Here is a 17,337-nt window from a genome sequence, read left to right on the forward strand (position 1 = left end):
TATGAAGGTGGTAAGTTGTGTGACTCAAGTATTTGATACCATCAGAATCAGACTATGAAACTCTCCTGGATCCATCTATGTTTTTAAGGCTATACCTGCCAATTAGACAGATTCTTATAGGGGTATGAAGGACATTCTATTTTCTGGATTTTTTTTTCATAGCTTCTCATGCCAAGTTTTGTTCTTGTGGCTTTACTTTTCTCTCCTCCTAGCTAAATTGACCATCCTCATGTTCTTTTTTTTTTTTTTAATTAACATCTTTATTGAAGTATAATTGCTTTACAATGGTGTGTTAGTTTCTGCTTTATAACAAAGTGAATCAGTTATACATATACATATGTTCCCATATCTCTTCCCTCTTGCATCTCCCTCCCTCCCACCCTCCCTATCCCACCCCTCTTAGGTGGTCACAAAGCACCGAGCTGATCTCCCTGTGCTATGCGGCTGCTTCCCACTAGCTTTCTATTTTACATTTGGTAGTGTATATATGTCCATGACACTCTCTCACCCTGTCACATCTCCCCCCTCCCCCTCCCCATATCCTCAAGTCCATTCTTTAGTAGGTCTGTGTCTTTATTCCCATCTTGCCACTAGGTTCTTCATGACCTTTTTTTTTCCCCTTAGGTTCCATATATATGTGTTAGCATACTGTATTTGTTTTTCTCTTTCTGACTTACTTCACTCTGTATGACAGACTCTAACTCCATCCACCTCATTACAAATACCTCCATTTCATTTCTTTTTATGGCTGAGTAATATTCCATTGTATATATGTGCCACATCTTCTTTATCCATTCATCCAATGACGGACACTTAGGTTGCTTCCATGTCCTGGCTATTGTAAGTAGAGCTGCAATGAACATTTTGGTACATGACTCTTTTTGAATTATGGTTTTCTCAGGGTATATGCCCAGTAGTGGGATTGCTGGGGCATATGGTAGTTCTATTTTTAGTTTTTTAAGGAACCTCCATACCGTTCTCCATAGTGGCTGTATCAATTTACATTCCCACCAACAGTGCAAGAGGGTTCCCTTTTCTCCACACCCTCTCCAGCATTTATTGTTTCTAGATTTTTTGATGATGGCCATTCTGACCGGTGTGAGATGATACCTCATTGTAGTTTTGATTTGCATTTCTCTAGTGATTAATGATGTTGAGCATTCTTTCATGTGTCTGTTGGCCATCTGTATATCTTCTTTGGAGAAATGTCTATTTAGGTCTTCTGCCCATTTTTGGATTGGGTTTTTTGTTTTTTTACTATTGAGCTGTATGAGCTGCTTGTGTATTTTGGAGATTAATCCTTTGTCAGTTGCTTCATTTGCAAATATTTTCTCCCATTCTGAGGGTTGTCTTTTCGTCTTGTTTATGGTTTCCTTTGCTGTGCAAAAGCTTTTAAGTTTCATTAGGTCCCAATTGTTTATTTGTGTTTTTATTTCCATTTCTCTAGGAGCTGGGTCAAAAAGGATCTTGCTGTGATTTATGTCAAAGAGTGTTCTGCCTATGTTTTCCTCTAAGAGTTTGATAGTGTCTGGCCTTACACTTAGGTCTTTAATCCATTTTGAGTTTATTTTTGTGTATGGTGTCAGGGAGTGTTCTAATTTCATACTTTTACATGTACCTGTCCAATTTTCCCAGCACCACTTATTGAAGAGGCTGTCTTTTCTCCACTGTATATGCTTGCCTCCTTTATCAAAGATAAGGTGACCATATGTGCGTGGGTTTATCTCTGGGCTTTCTATCCTGTTCCATTGATCTATAATTCTGTTTTTGTGCCAGTACCAAACTGTCTTGATTACTGTAGCTTTGTAATATAGTCTGAAGTCAGGGAGCCTGATTCCTCCAGCTCCATTTTTCGTTCTCAAGATTGCTTTGGCTATTCGGGGTCTTTTGTGTCTCCATACAAATTGTGAAATTTTTTGTTCTAGTTCTGTGAAAACTGCCATTGGTAGTTTGATAGGGATTGCATTGAATCTGTAGATTGCTTTGGGTAGTAGAGTCATTTTCACAATGTTGATTCTTCCAATCCAAGAACATGGTATATCTCTCCATCTATTTGTATCATCTTTAATTTCTTTCATCAGTGTCCTATAATTTTCTGCATACAGGTCTTTTGTCTCCTTAGGTAGGTTTATTCCCAGATATTTTATTCTTTTTGTTGCAGTGGTAAACGGGAGTGTTTTCTTAATTTCACTTTCAGATTTTTCATCATTAGTATATAAGAATGCAAGAGATTTCTGTGCATTAATTTTGTATCCTGCTACTTTACCAAATTCATTGATTAGCTCTAGTAGTTTTCTGGTGGCAGTTTTAGGATTCTCTATGTGTATAGTGTCATGTCATCTGCAAACAGTGACAGTTTTACTTCTTCTTTTCCGATTTGGATTCCTTTTATTTCTTTTTCTTCTCTGATTGCTGTGGCTAACTATGTTGAATAATAGTGGTGAGAGTGGGCAACCTTGCCTTGTTCCTGATCTTAGTGGAAATGGTTTCAGTTTTTCACCATTGAGGACAATGTTGGCTGTGGATTTCTCATATATGGCCTTTATTATGTTGAGGAAAGTTCCCTCTATGCCTACTTTCTGCAGGGCTTTTATCATAAATGGGTGTTGAATTTTGTCGAAAGCTTTCTCTGCATCTATTGAGATGATCATATGGTTTTTCTCCTTCAATTTGTTAATATGGTGTATCACGTTGATTGATTTGCGTATATTGAAGAATCCTTGCATTCCTGGGATAAACCCCACTTGATCATGGTGTATGATCCTTTTAATGTGCTGTTGGATTCTGTTTGCTAGTATTTTGTTGAGGATTTTTGCATCTATGTTCATCAGTGATATTGGCCTGTTGTTTTCTTTCTTTGTGACATCTTTGTCTGGTTTTGGTATCAGGGTGATGGTGGCCTCGTAGAATGAGTTTGGGAGTGTTCCTCCCTCTGCAATATTTTGGAAGAGTTTGAGAAGGATAGGTGTTAGCTCTTCTCTAAATGTTTGATAGAATTCGCCTGTGAAGCCATCTGGTCCTGGGCTTTTGTTGTTGGAAGATTTTTAATCACAGTTTCAATTTCAGTGCTTGTGATTGGTCTGTTCATATTTTCTGTTTCTTCCTGGTTCAGTCTCGATAGGTTGTGCATTTCTAAGAATCTGTCCATTTCTTCCAAGTTGTCCATTTTCTTGGCATAGAGTTGCTTGTAGTAATCTCTCATGATCGTTTGTATTTCTGCAGTGTCAGTGGTTACTTCTCCTTTTTCATTTCTAATTCTATTGATTTGAGTCTTCTCCCTTTTTCTCTTGATGAGTCTGGCTAATGGTTTATCAATTTTGTTTATCTTCTCAAAGAACCAGCTTTTAGTTTCATTGATTTTTGCTATTGTTTCCTTCATTTCTTTTTCATTTATTTCTGATCTGATCTTTATGATTTCTTTCCTTCTGCTAGCTTTGGGGTTTTTTTGTTCTTCTTTCTCTAATTGCTTTAGGTGCAAGGTTAGGTTGTTTATTCGAGATGTTTCCTGTTTCTTGAGGTAGGCTTGTATTGCTATAAACTTCCCTCTTAGCACCGCTTTTGCTGCGTCCCATAGGTTTTGGGTCGTCGTGTCTCCATTGTCGTTTGTTTCTAGGTATTTTTTGATTTCCCCTTTGATTTCTTCAGTGATCACTTCGTTATTAAGTAGTGTATTGTGTAGCCTCCATGTGTTTGTATTTTTTACAGATCTTTTCCTGTAATTGATATCTAGTCTCATAGCATTGTGGTCGGAAAAGATAGTTGATACGATTTCAGTTTTCTTAAATTTACCAGGGCTTGATTTGTGACCCAAGCTATGATCTATCCTGGAGAATGTTCCATGAGCACTTGAGAAAAATGTGTATTCTGTTGTTTTTGGGTGGAATGTCCTATAAATATCAATTAAGTCCATCTTGTTTAATGTATCATTTAAAGCTTGTGTTTCCTATTTATTTTCATTTTGGATGATCTGTCCATTGGTGAAAGTGGGGTGTTAAAGTCCCCTACTATGATTGTGTTGCTGTTGATTTCCCCTTTTATGGCTGTTAGTATTTGCCTTATGTATTGAGGTGCTCCTATGCTGGATGCATAAATATTTACAATTGTTATACCTTCCTCTTGGATCGATCCCTTGCTCATTATATAGTGTCCTTCTTTGTCTCTTGTAATAGTCTTTATTTTAAAGTCTATTTTGTCTGATATGAGAATTGCTACTCCAGCTTTCTTTTGATTTCCATTTGCATGGAATATCTTTTTCCATCCCCTCACTTTCAGTCTGTATGTGTCTCTAGGTCTGAAGTGGGTCTCTTGTAGACAGCATATATATGGGTCTTGTTTTTTTTAATCCATTCAGCCAGTCTGTGTCTTTTGGTGGGAGCATTTAATCCATTTACATTTAAGGTAATTATCGATATGTATGTTCCTATTCTCATTTTCTTAAATGTTTTGGGTTTGTTATTGTAGGTGTTTTCCTTCTCTTGTGTTTCTTGCCTAGAGAAGTTCCTTTAGCATTTGTTGTAAAGCTGGTTTGGTGGTGCTGAACTCTGTCAGCTTTTGCTTGTCTGTAAAGATTTTAATTTCTCCATCAAATCTGAATGAGATCCTTGCTGGGTAGAATAATCTTGGTTGTAGGTTTTTCTCCTTCATCACTTTAAGTATATCCTGCCACTCCCTTCTGGCTTGCAGAGTTTCTGCTGAAAGATCAGCTGTTAACCTTATGGAGATTCCCTTGTGTGTTATTTGTTGTTTTTCCCTTGCTGCTTTTAATATGTTTTCTTTATATTTAATTTTTGACAGTTTGATTAATATGTGTCTTGGCATGTTTCTCCTTGGATTTATCCTGTATGGGACTCTCTGTGCTTCCAGGACTTCATTAACTATTTCCTTTCCCATATTAGGGAAGTTTTCAACTATAATCTCCTCAAATATTTTCTCAGTCCCTTTCTTTTTCTCTTCTTCTTCTGGGACCCCTATAATTCGAATGTTGGTGTGTTTAATGTTGTCCCAGAGGTCTCTGAGACTGTCCTCAGTTCTTTTCATTCTTTTTTCTTTATCCTGCTCTGCAGTAGTTATTTCCACCATTTTATCTTCCAGGTCACTTATCCGTTCTTCTGCCTCAGGTATTCTGCTATTGACCCCATCTAGAGTATTTTTAACTTCATTTATTGTGTTTTTCATCGTTGCTTGGTTCCTCTTTAGTTCTTCTACGTCCTTGTTAAATGTTTCTTGCATTTTGTCTATTCTATTTCCAAGATTTTGGATCATGCTTACTATCATTATTCTGAATTATTTTTCAGGTAGCCTACCTATTTCCTCTTCATTTGTTAAGTCTGGTGTGTTTTGACCCTGCTCCTTCATCTGCTGTGTGTTTTTCTGTCGTCTCATTTTGCTTATCTTACTGTGTTTGGGGTCTCCTTTTCACAGGCTGCAGGTTCCTAGTTCCTGTTGTTTTTGGTGTCTGCCCCGAGTGGGTAAGATTGGTTCAGTGGCTTGTGTAGGCTTCCTGGTGGAGGGGACTGGTGCCTGTGTTCTGGTGGATGAGGCTGGATCTTGTCTTTCTGGTGGGCAGGACCGCCTCCAGTGGTGTGTTTTGGGGTGTCTGTGACCTTATTATGATTTTAGGCAGCCTCTCTGCTAATGGATGCGGCTGTGTTCCTGTCTTGCTAGTTGTTTGGCATAGGGTGTCCAGCACTGTAGCTTTCTGGTCGTTGAGTGAAGCTGGGTCTTGATGTTGAGATGGAGATCTCTGAGAGATTTTCGCCGTTTAGTATTACGTGGAGCTGGGAGGTCTCTTGTGGACCAGTGTCCTGAAGTTGGCTCTCCCACCTCAGAGGCACAGCCCTGATGCCTGGCTGGAGCACCAAGAGCCTTTCATCCACACGGCTCAGAATAAAAGGGAGAAAAAAAATAGAAAGAAAGAAAGAAAGAGGATAAAATAAAATAAAGTAAAACTATGATAATAAAAAATAAGAAAAAAAATTAAGAGTAAATGTATTCAGAAAAAAAATTTTTTTTAATTTTAAAAAATAGATTTATTAATTTTTTATAATAAAAAATTTAAAAATTATTAAGAAAAAAATTTATTAAGAAAAAAATTTTAATTTTTTAAAATAAAAAATATGAAAAAACTTATTAAAATTTTTTTTAATTTCTAAAAAATAGAAAATAAGGAAAAAATTATTAAGAAAACATTTATTAGGAAAAAAATTTTTTAAGTAAAAAAAAAAACAAAACAAAACAAAACAAAAAAACGGACAGACCTAACCCTAGGACTAATGGTGAAAGCAAAGCTATACAGACAAAATCTCACCCAGAAGCATACACATATACACTCACAAAAAAAGGAAAAGGGGAAAAATTAATATATCCTGCTCCCAAAGTCCACCTCTTGAATTTGGGATGATTCGTTGTCTATTCGGGTATTCAACAGATGCAGGCACATCAAGTTGTTTGTGGAGCTTTAATCCGCTGCTTCTGAGGCTGCTGGGAGAGATTTCCCTTTCTCTTCTTTGTTCGTACAGCTCCCGGGGTTCAGCTTTGGATTTGAACCCACCTCTGCATGTAGGTCGCCTGAGGGCGTCTGTTCCCCGCCCAGACAGAACGGGGTTAAAGGAGCAGCTGCTTTGGGGGCTCTGGCTCACTCAGGACGGGGGGAGGGAGGGGTATGGAGGAGGCGGGGCGAGCCTGCCGCGGCAGAGGCCGGCGTGACGTTGCAGCAACCTGAGGCACGCAGTGCGTTCTCCCGGGGAAGTTGTCCCTGGATCACGGGACCCTGGCAGTAGCGAGCTGCACCGGCTCCCGGGAGGGGCGGTGTGGAGAGTGATCTGTGCTCGCACACAGGCTTCTTGGTGGCGGCAGCAGCAGCCTTAGCGTCTCCTGCCTGTCTCTGGGGTCCGCGCTGATAACCGCGGCTCGCGCCCGTCTCTGGGGTCCGCGCTGTTAGCCGTGGCTCGCTCCTGCCTCTGGGGTCTGCGCTAATAGCCGCGGTTCGCGCCCGTCTCTGGAGTTTGTTTAGGCGGCGCTCTGAATCCCCTCTCCTTGCGCGCTGCGAAACAAAGAGGCAAGAAAAAGTCTCTTGCCTCTTCGGCAGCTGCAGACGTTTTTTCCGGACTCCCTCCCCACCAGCTGTGGTGCGCTAACCCCTTCAGGCTGTGTTCACGCCGCCAGCCCCAGTCCTCTCCCTGCGATCCCACCGAAGCCCGAGCCTCAGGTCCCAGCTCCCGCCCGCCCCGGCGGGTGAGCAAACAAGCCTCTTGGGCTGGTGAGCGCTGCTCGGCGCTGAGCCTCTGTGCGGGAGTCTCTCCGTTTTTCCCTCTGCGCCCCTGTTGCTGTGGGATCCGCGCTGATAGCCGCGGCTCGCACCTGTCTCTGGAGTTTGTTTAGGCAGCGCTCTGAATCCCCTCTCCTTGCACGCCGTGAAACAAAGAGGCAAGAAAAAGTCTCTTGCCTCTTCGGCAGCTGCAGACTTTTTCCCGGGCTCCCTCCCGGCTAGCACCGAAGCCCGAGCCTCAGCTCCCAGCCCCCGCCCGCCCTGGCGGGTGAGCAGACAAGCCTCTCGGGCTGGTGAGTGCTACTCGGCACCGATCCTCTGTGCGGGAATCTCTCCGCTTTGCCCTCCGCACCCCTGTGGCTGCACTCTCCTCCGTGGCTCCGAAGCTTCCCCCCTCTGCCACCCGCAGTCTCCGCCCGTGAAGGGGCTTCCTAGTGTGTGGAAACCTTTCCTCCTTCACAGCTCCCTCCCACTGGTGCAGGTCCCCTCCCTATTCTTTTGTCTCTGTTATTTCTTTTTTCTTTTGCCCTACCCAAGTACGTGGGGATTTTCTTGCCTTTTGGGAGGTCTGACGTTTTCTGCCAGCGTTCAGTGGGTGTTCTGTAGGAGCAGTTCCACGTGTAGATGTATTTCTACGGTCCATCCTCATGTTCTTGCCATCTTTGCTCTAAGCAGTTTATTAGGTCCCACTTTCTTTGATATGATAATTTAAATGCCAGATTGTGATTGAGATATACACACTACTATATATAAAATAGATAACCTACTGTATAGCACAGGGAACTCTGCTCAATACTCTGTAATGACCTGTATGGGAAAAGAATCTAAAAAAGAGTATACGTATATTTATAACTGATTCAGTTAGCTGTGCACCTGAAACTAACACAACATTTAAATCAGCTCTACTCCAATAAAAATTATTTTTAAAAAACTTTAAATGCCATCCATCCTGAGGTTATGAGCCATGTGGCTAGATGGGAAGAAGGTATTCCAGGCCCAGGAAAAATTCAGAGCAAAGGTCCTGGCTTGTGCCTGGATTATTCTGAGAATAAGAAAAAGGTTAGTATGGCTAGTAGGCACTGAGCAAGAAGGAGAAATATAGGAGATGATGTGTTAAAATACCACAGTGGGCCAATGCATGAAGCTGGGAATCCATTAATCCTTGGAGGAGACGATGATGCTTGGATTGGAGTGGCAACAGTACTGGTGGTAAGAAGTCGTTAAATGGTGGATATGTCTTGAAGAGAGTCAACAGGATTTGCTGATGGATTGGATGTGGTGTGTGGGAGAAAGGCAGGAGTCAAAGATGACTCCAAATATTTTGACCTGACCAACTGGCAAGATAGGGTTGCCACTGAGATGAGAAGGACAATGTGGAAAGCAATTTTTTCTCCCATCTTGTTCAGCCACGCAAGTACGGAGTAAGTGCCGCCTGGATGTATTCACAGATATGTTTTCAAAAAAGGAGTAAGTGAATCAAGAGAGTAACAACAGTTGAGGACGTGTTTTATTATAACGATTATAGTAATGGACCATGGATTTTAAGCTAAGTAAGGAGGGAAGTGAGGGCATAAGTAAAATGCTAATGGAATCAATCAATTGTTGGTCCTGGAGGTGTTGAATAATTGTGGTGGTACTAAAAGAGTGAGTTGGAATGATAGAAGATGATGGTCATAGAATGGGATAATGGAAAACGAGATTATGGATGGGTTGCATTTATTTGTAATAAGATAGAGCATATGGCTTGGAAGTGAAGGGTTAAGATAAAGTAGTGATAAGATCATTATATTATTAGAGGTGAAGAGGTTAAGGATTTGAGAGGCCAGAGTATTGGGAAGCTGGTTTTAGTGGATGTTGATATTACAAAGAATTATGACAACATTGAAGATATTTGCAGGAAACCAGGAGCTAAAATTTTCAAGCATTGAGCGACAGTGGTCCAGATTTGCCATAGCTGACCGTGACAAGGAGGGATAGCAGACATAATTTGATGACAGGACATGCAAAACTGGGTATTTCTGTAGAGGAAAGATGGGGGATATGTACAGTGGTAGTTAAGGCACCTACCAAACATTTATACTTGGTGGTACTAAGCTTTAAGAGAAAACAGTCACTCCTCAAGAAGGTTCCAGGGAAAGTGGTGCCCTCGTGGGGGAGATGTTAGAGCAAGAAGACGAAAGGAATGGAATGTTTAGGGTAGAAGTTGAGAATATGAATTATGACTGTTGGCATATCTGCTTTTTTGCCTCGATTGTGATCTCAGAGATGTAGACTGTATTTTATTCATCGTTGGGTTCCAAGAGCCTATCACAGTAAAGCACGGTTGAATGATTTAATGTTGTATAGGTTCCCCAAAATAATTTAGCACTCTTTAGAGAATAAATCTCAGCCATAGTTTAGGTTTGTGAAAGTTTAATGTTTGTCAGTCTATAAATAACTCTCCCAGTGAATAACTGGGTTCTCAGCTCATAAATGTCCAGGCATTTATTGTGTGTAGCTATTTAGTATTTAAGTTGCCAGCACCTCTTCTCACCCCTTCTTCAATAGGGCCTGTTTTCATGTTGAATTTAATTTCATTTGTAATTCTTTTTTTTTTTTTTAACACTAAAGAGGCTTTGAATTATGTAGTATTATCCATAAGTACAAAGACTTTCCCAATCACGTCACTTAGAGATCATTTTATCCACTGCTCTGTTTGGCTGCCAGTCTCTTGTCTCTCTCCTCAGCAATGGTAAGGTGGATACCCTTTCCACGAGGAAGAGAGATCCATGGTTTGTTGCCTTTGCCAATAACGAAAATGTTGGAGAGCCGGGTGGCAAAGCTGTTGCTGTTGGCATCTTTCACATGAACTACATCAAAAGAACCAGGATGTCTCTCCCGGTTAGTGATCACACCAGTTCTTCCCAGGTTAGCACCTCCAGTCACCATGCACAGGTTACCAGTGTCAAATTTGATGAAATCAGTAATCTTGCCAGTCTCCAAATCAATCTGAATGGTGTCATTCACCTTGATGAGGGGATCAGGGTAATGGATGGTGCGAGCATCATGGGTCACCAGATGAGGGATTCCTTTTGTCCCCACAAAGATCTTTCTCACTTTGCATAACTTATACTTGGCCTCCTCAGGTGTACAGGTGTAATACGATGAACAGCAAAGCGACCCTTGGTGTCATAGATCAGACGAAAATTCTCTCCAGTCTTGTCAATGCTGATGACATCCATAAAACCAGCAGGGTAGGTTATATCAGTGCGGACCTTGCCATCAATCTTAGTGGAACGCTGCATGCAGATCTTCTTCATCTCCTGTTAGGGCATATTTAAGTCTGTTCCTTAGGAAAATAATTAGGGGGAGACATTCCCTCAGCTTGTGGGGACCAGTAGATGGATGAGGAGCAAACACACCAGCCAGTTTATCCAGCATCCAATGCTTTGGAGCTGCTATGCGCTTCAGGTGCTTCTTGGGACCACGAGCCATGGCTGCGCGAGGCACGGAAAGAGCTGTAATTCTTTATTGGTTCTCCAGCCAACAACTAATTGTCATTATCGTACACAGAGCACCACGAATTCCTGTTAATTAGCCCTATAATCGCAAGTGAAAGAATTGAATACACTTGAGTTTCCCATGAAAATTAAAAAATAAGATGGAAATCCACTAATTGCCTAGTTCACTTTCAGAAGATTTTATAATTACTGGGGAGTCTCTCTGCTGCTTTGAATTGATGCCTCTGACTGTAAATTATGGTCCAGGTGCTCACAGGATGGGCTGTCTTCAGTTATGCCAATTTCTTGTTTGTTAGTAGTCACCAGGAAAACACTGGGAGAAAAATACTACTCCTCCGAAGCAGGAAAGACTGTGTAACAAAATTTCTACTCCCTTTCCTCCCATAAAAATCTCTGAGTGTGGGGAATTCACTTAACATCCCTGGGTGTGTATTAGGAGGGATATGGCAGGGCAAAAGGGATGCCAAGCACAAAAGTCTGGATGGAAAATAGGAGAAAAGATCACACCGTACTACATTTCTTTAAGAAGAACACAGTCTTGAATAGTATAATTCTATAAAAACATTTTCTAAAAGATTTCATCAGTTATGGTGGTATGTGATGTTTATAGTCAATTTGTAGTCTGCCACTATCAGGGTCTAGCTCAAAGAGCTGATCTTTCACTTTAGGTGAGCTGATAGAGCATATTAAAATTAACTAACACTATTGACTGGCCAGTCTCTCAATGCCAGGTGCTGTGCTAAGCACTTTCTATGTATTATTTCATTGAGTTTTCACAATAACACTATGAGGCGGGTAATGTTGTTAAATATAATTTACAGTTAAACCAGAATCCAGAAGTAACTTTCCTAAGGTCACAGAGCTAAATAGGCATCAAAGCCAGCAGAGCAGGCAGACTGACATGAGCGCCCAGGCTGAACTGCCCCCCAAAGACATAGTTCCTTATAAACAATCTGTTCCAGAAGTAAGGCCTACATCAGTGTAATGATTTGCTAAAGCTCTTTCAGGTAGTCTTACGTATATTCATTCCCTGATTTGTTTACTGATCTGAAATATTTTATTGAGTCCTAATTATGTCAGTACCAGAAATGACCTTGGAAATCAAGTAGCCCAACTCACTTTGCACCCTGCTGTCCTGCTACACTCTTCATGCACACTCAGGGATGTTAAGTGAATCCTCCACCAAGAGTTTTATATCAGGAAAGTGGGTAGAAATCTTGTTACATAGATTTATCAAAGGAATGCACATTGCAACTTAGAGTCTCATTTCCAGTAGGAATTCATTAAAAATACATGATAAATTAGTGTAATTGAGATATTTTAGGTTAATGAAAATGCACAAATGCATAAAACTAGTTACTAGCAAAACCGGAACTGAAACCAGTGCAGTGTAACTCTAAGACAAGGCCTCCAAGAAATCTTTGGTACAGAAATGGGAAAATGAATATAATCTGGTTTCTGGTGTTCTCTAACAAAGGTTAGAACAGATACACTTTAAAGAAGTGGCTTCTTGAATTGTCTGTATACATGAAAAAGAATGGTGCCTACAAAATGCACATATTCTTAAGAAGAATTTGAATATACATGTTTAACTGAATCACTTTGCTGTACACCAGAAACGAACACAACATTGTAAATCAACTGTACTTCAATTAAAAAATGCACATATTCTTAAGGCATCTACATTTCCGTAAATACTGAACAGAACAGCAAATACATACTTATTTTAAAGCAGGCTTTTAAAAAAATCAGGTACAGCTTGATACATATCTGAACAAAACTGAGTTTCTTAATTTGGGGGCCTTACTATGAATTCTACCTTGGATGTAAATTTTTTTTTTTTTTCTGTGATTTGTTCTAAATTTTCTTCTTACTCAGTATCAAAGACTCCAGAGCTCCTTATTTTCTGCAGGTCATTTAGACACTTATTTCTCTCAAACACACATAGTCTCTACAGCATGACAAACTGTCCAAGTTAGCATTTTCAACCAACCTAATTCTACTATCTTTCCCCACAAATGATGGTAGTCGGAAGAAGTTGTGTCAAAGATTTGACAGTGTAAAACCCTAGAACTTATTCCCTCATTCATAAAGAGATATTTTCCCTTTTTCCTCCCAAACCTCCCTTCTGCCATCTTCACAGTATTGTTTTTCTACAGTTATGTATACCTTGGTTTACATTTACCATCTATTTTTCTCTATTACAGTCTGTTGCTAGTCGAAAAGGCTCAAAATGTGGCTTAAATTTACGAGAAAGATCCTTTTTAAATACTTAAATACTATTTAAGTAAAATTTATACAGGGATTTTGTATAGGAATGTTAGATGATTATTTGATGTCATAGTCTAAACTTTTAAGTCTAAAATATTCATAAATGAAAAAAATTCTCTAAATTGACTTTTTTTTAACCTTAAGGTTATAAGTAAAGTAGACTAAGAATTACTTTATTTTTTGTTAAGTTTTTAGAAAAGCAAAGACACTTGGTACCTTGCTTCTTTTTCATATTAGTGCTCTCAGTCCTGTTAACATTTTCATACTTTGTGAACAGCCAGGTTCTTCAAAAGGTAATTGTCAGAACTTGAGAAACATCTTTCCTTTCCATTTTAACCTGGGTATGCTCTCAGTGCAGATGTTTCTCTTCATTAGAATCATATATATAGATGAAGAACATATATATATTAATATTTGCTTTTATTATTTCATTTGGATTATTATTATGCACTCATCATTTAATGTTAAAAGAAAGGACAGCTATTAAACTAATCAAGCAATTTGAGTTGCCCCTAGAATTGATTATATTTGATTGGATTATAAAGGTACTTGCTAGTGAAGGCTGAGATATCTGATTTTCAGCCAAAAATTAGTCAAGATAAGGGCACAATGATTGAAAAGCAAAGACTTGGATGAATGAATTCTCCAAATCCAGATTTCCCTGGTTCATCACAGTAAGTTTTCCATTGATTTTGCTGTCTTAAAATCATCAAATTAAAAAATCTTCCAAGTACAAATGTGCAATTAACTACAGAAGTCATCGTGCAGTTTTGAAGTTATTAAATGAAGTTGATTTTATCGAAAGTTGAAACTGGATAATTTTAAGGTCAGTACTCAGTTATTTGGTGAAAGGCTCTACTCCTGACTTACTTATTACAGTTTTATAAAAATAAATTCAACTCTTGCTACTTTGGTGAAATATAGATCTTCAGTACTCTTGAAGTATTAATAAAAGTAAGATAAAACTCAGTGGTGTTAAAGCTGCCTTTAGCAACCAAAATAAAACTGGGTAGGAATAAGAACAGTTCAGATGTTGACTCCTTTCAAACTCAGATCTGTTTTATTTGTGCTTTGGTAAAGATTGGAAATCACTTTTATATGATTCTGTTTTATTTGCAGTGGGAAGGGTTTGGAGGTTTCATAGACGTGTTAAATGTTAATATGTTCATATATCTATATGTCTGTACCTTTTAACTATCTATCTATTTATATATATTTTTTCAAGATGATACCAGCTTAACCATGTGGAATCCAATCTGATGCCCAACACTGACAATAAATTAATGCAATGTTCTCTTGGTAATAGCACTGTTGAAATACAGAGGGCCTCATAAGCACATTATTGTTTTTAAACTAATTGGAGAATCAGTAAAGGCCCATTTTTATTACTATACCAGAAGTAGCACTTTTTAAGTAAAATATTAACTAATTCTTTGTGGCGTAGTCTTTTAAATTTAGATGTCTGCATGGAAATGAATGAAGGTTTCCATTCAAAATTAATTTTCCAACCTGATATTTTCATATTGTCAGAAGAGGAATTGTGCCCATCCTCTGTACAGTTTGAACAGTATAAATAAATGAGTGAACACATCCACCATGTCTGTGTGAGAAAACTAAGCAGTTTTATTTCACCTCATAGCACAGGACAAAATATAGCTGAGTAGAAAAATAGCACTATTGGCAAAATTGTATTGAAATCAACTGTAATAGTGTTCCCCACAATTTTCATGATAGAGAATATATTGTATATAGTTTTCAAAGCACATTCACTTTTATTTCTCATGTTATTCCCATAGCAGACTTCGCAAATAGGAGAAATGAGATACTGAGATTTGAAGTGACAAACCCAAGTTCGCAGAACTACTACGTAAAGAGCCATATTCTCCAAATGGAGATTAGACTTATTTAGTTCACCTGACTTTTTGTTGCCTTGTCTGTGTTCCAGTAAAATGATATCACATTGGACAATCTAACAGCTCACTTACGGCTGCTATGCAGCTATCGATGGTATAAGGTTTAGCTCTTAGTGTTGTGCCTACTGGAAGCTATGGTACACATTTCTAAAAGACATAGCAACACAGTTGAATAAAGCTGTAACAACACAGGGAAATAAGAGGATAGACTTGGATATAATTCATCTGGATATAAAGTAGCTCTCTTAAAATCTAGGAATTGCTGAAAATAAAATCTCGATATAATATGGAATTGCTACATAATCCCCCCAATAATGTATATAAAAGATCCAACTGCATATGTATGAGAAATATTTGGAATACTCCTGTTTATTGGTCCTAAAAATAGGAAACAGTTTGCCCTAGTAAATGCTCTTGGGAGAATAAATAGTTTATTAAAGATTATGAGACTTCGTTCTGTTGATTTTTACGTTAAGCTAGTAGTGTCATAAATGTGAGTACTGCTACACAAAAATATCATTACTACATTTAGAATTTAATAGTTTTTTAATGCAATTGGAAGCTTTGCTTTTATACTAAATAAAAAGCTGGATTTCTGAGAGCAACCAATTGGAGTTAAATAAACAAATACATAATAATAATAATAAAAGAGAAGTCAGAAGGTGGGAATCGCTTATCAAGCTTTTTGACTTAATCGTCACATAACTTAGGACAGGTTACCCTGAGCTTCAATTTCAGCATTTGTAAATGAGAAAAGAATTCCTTTCTCACTGGAATGTGGTCAGAATGAAATAGAAAAAGGGCTATGAGACCATTAACTCTCACATACATTGAAGTGCTATACTGTTTGTTTTAAAACAACTGCTGTTGTTTTTCAACAACAGCAAAATGATATTATGGTACACATACCTTAAATGGGCATAAAATAATGCAGGCCCAGTGATACATCCAACTCATTATACTCTCCTTGCTTTACAGGAAATATTCAAACCCTTTCCTTTTTGGTATAATTAAAATTACCCAAAAATTACAAAAATTTTTTTGTAAAACAATTAAAAACCTAAAATTACTACTACTATGTAGTAGTCTTCCCTCTATGGAAAAATATTCCTTTTTAATTTTTAACATCTTTATTGAGGTATAATTGCTTTACACTGTTGCGTTAGTTGCTGCTGTATAACAAAGTGAATCAGCTATACGTATACATATATCCCCATATCTCCTCCCTCTTGCTTCTCCCTCCCACCCTCCCTATCCCACCCCTCTAGGTGGTCACAAAGCCACCGAGCTGGTCTCCCTGTGCTATGTGGCTGCTTCCCACTAGCTATCTATTTTACATTTGGTAGTATATATATGTCCATGCCATTCTCTCACTTCATCCCAGCTTACCCTTCCCCCTCCCCGTGTCGTCAAGTCCATTCTCCACGTCTGCATCTTTATTCCTGTCCTGCCCCTAGGTTCTTCAGAACCATTTTTTTTTCTAGATTCCATATATATGTGTTAGCATACGGTATTTATTTTTCTCTTTCTGACTTACTTCACTCTGTATGACAGACTCTAGGTCCATCCACCTCACTACAAATAACTCAATTTCATTTCTTTTTATGGCTGAGTAATATTCCATTGTATATATGTGCCACATCTTCTTTATCCATTCATCTGTCAAAGGACACTAAGGTTGCTTCCATGTCCTGGCTATTGTAAATAGTGCTGCAATGAACATTGTGGTACATGACTCTTTTTGAATTATGGTTTTCTTAGGGTATGTGCCCAGTAGTGGGATTGCTGGGTCATATGGTAGTTCTGTTTTTAGTTTTTTAAGGAACCTCCATACTGTTCTCCATAGTGGCTGTATCAATTTACATCCCACCAACAGTGCAAGAGGGTTCCCTTTTCTCCACACCCTCTCCAGCATTTATTGTTTGTAGATTTTTTGATGATGGCCATTCTGACTGGTGTGAGGTGATACCTCATTGTAGTTTTGATTTGCATTTCTCTAATGATTAGTGATGTTGAGCATCCTTTCATGTGTTTGTTGGCAATCTGTATATCTTCTTTGGAGAAATGTCTATTTAGGTCTTCTGCCCATTTTCGGATTGGGTTGTTTGTTTTTTTGTTATTCAGATGCATGAGCTGCTTGTAAATTTTGGAGATTAATACTTTGTCAGTTACTTCATTGGCAAATATTTTCTCCCGTTCTAAGGGTTGTCTTTTGGTCTTGTTTATGGTTTCCTTTGCTGTGCAAAAGCTTTGAAGTTTCATTAGGTCCCATTTGTTTATTTTTGTTTTTATTTCCATTTCTCTGGGAGGTGGGTCAAAAAGAATCTTGCTGTGATTTTTGTCATAGAGTGTTCTGCCTATGTTTTCCTCTAAGAGTTTGATAGTG

General features: G+C 38.8%; 1 protein-coding gene and 1 pseudogene across 2 annotated transcripts in view; one reads left to right on the top strand and one right to left on the bottom strand.

The window, feature by feature from the left end:
• The window catches only part of CHSY3 (chondroitin sulfate synthase 3), a 342,347-nt gene that overhangs the window by 153,173 nt on the left and 171,837 nt on the right, over positions 1 to 17,337 (top strand). The gene's annotated exons all lie outside the window — the stretch shown is intronic.
• On the bottom strand, positions 9,879 to 10,782 carry LOC309623964 (small ribosomal subunit protein eS4 pseudogene; annotated as a pseudogene). Its single transcript has one exon. The product of its transcript is annotated as a small ribosomal subunit protein eS4 pseudogene (transcript).

This window comes from Balaenoptera borealis (genome assembly GCF_965194805.1).
Source record: "Balaenoptera borealis genome assembly, chromosome: 2".
NCBI classification, from domain to species: domain Eukaryota; kingdom Metazoa; phylum Chordata; class Mammalia; order Artiodactyla; family Balaenopteridae; genus Balaenoptera; species Balaenoptera borealis.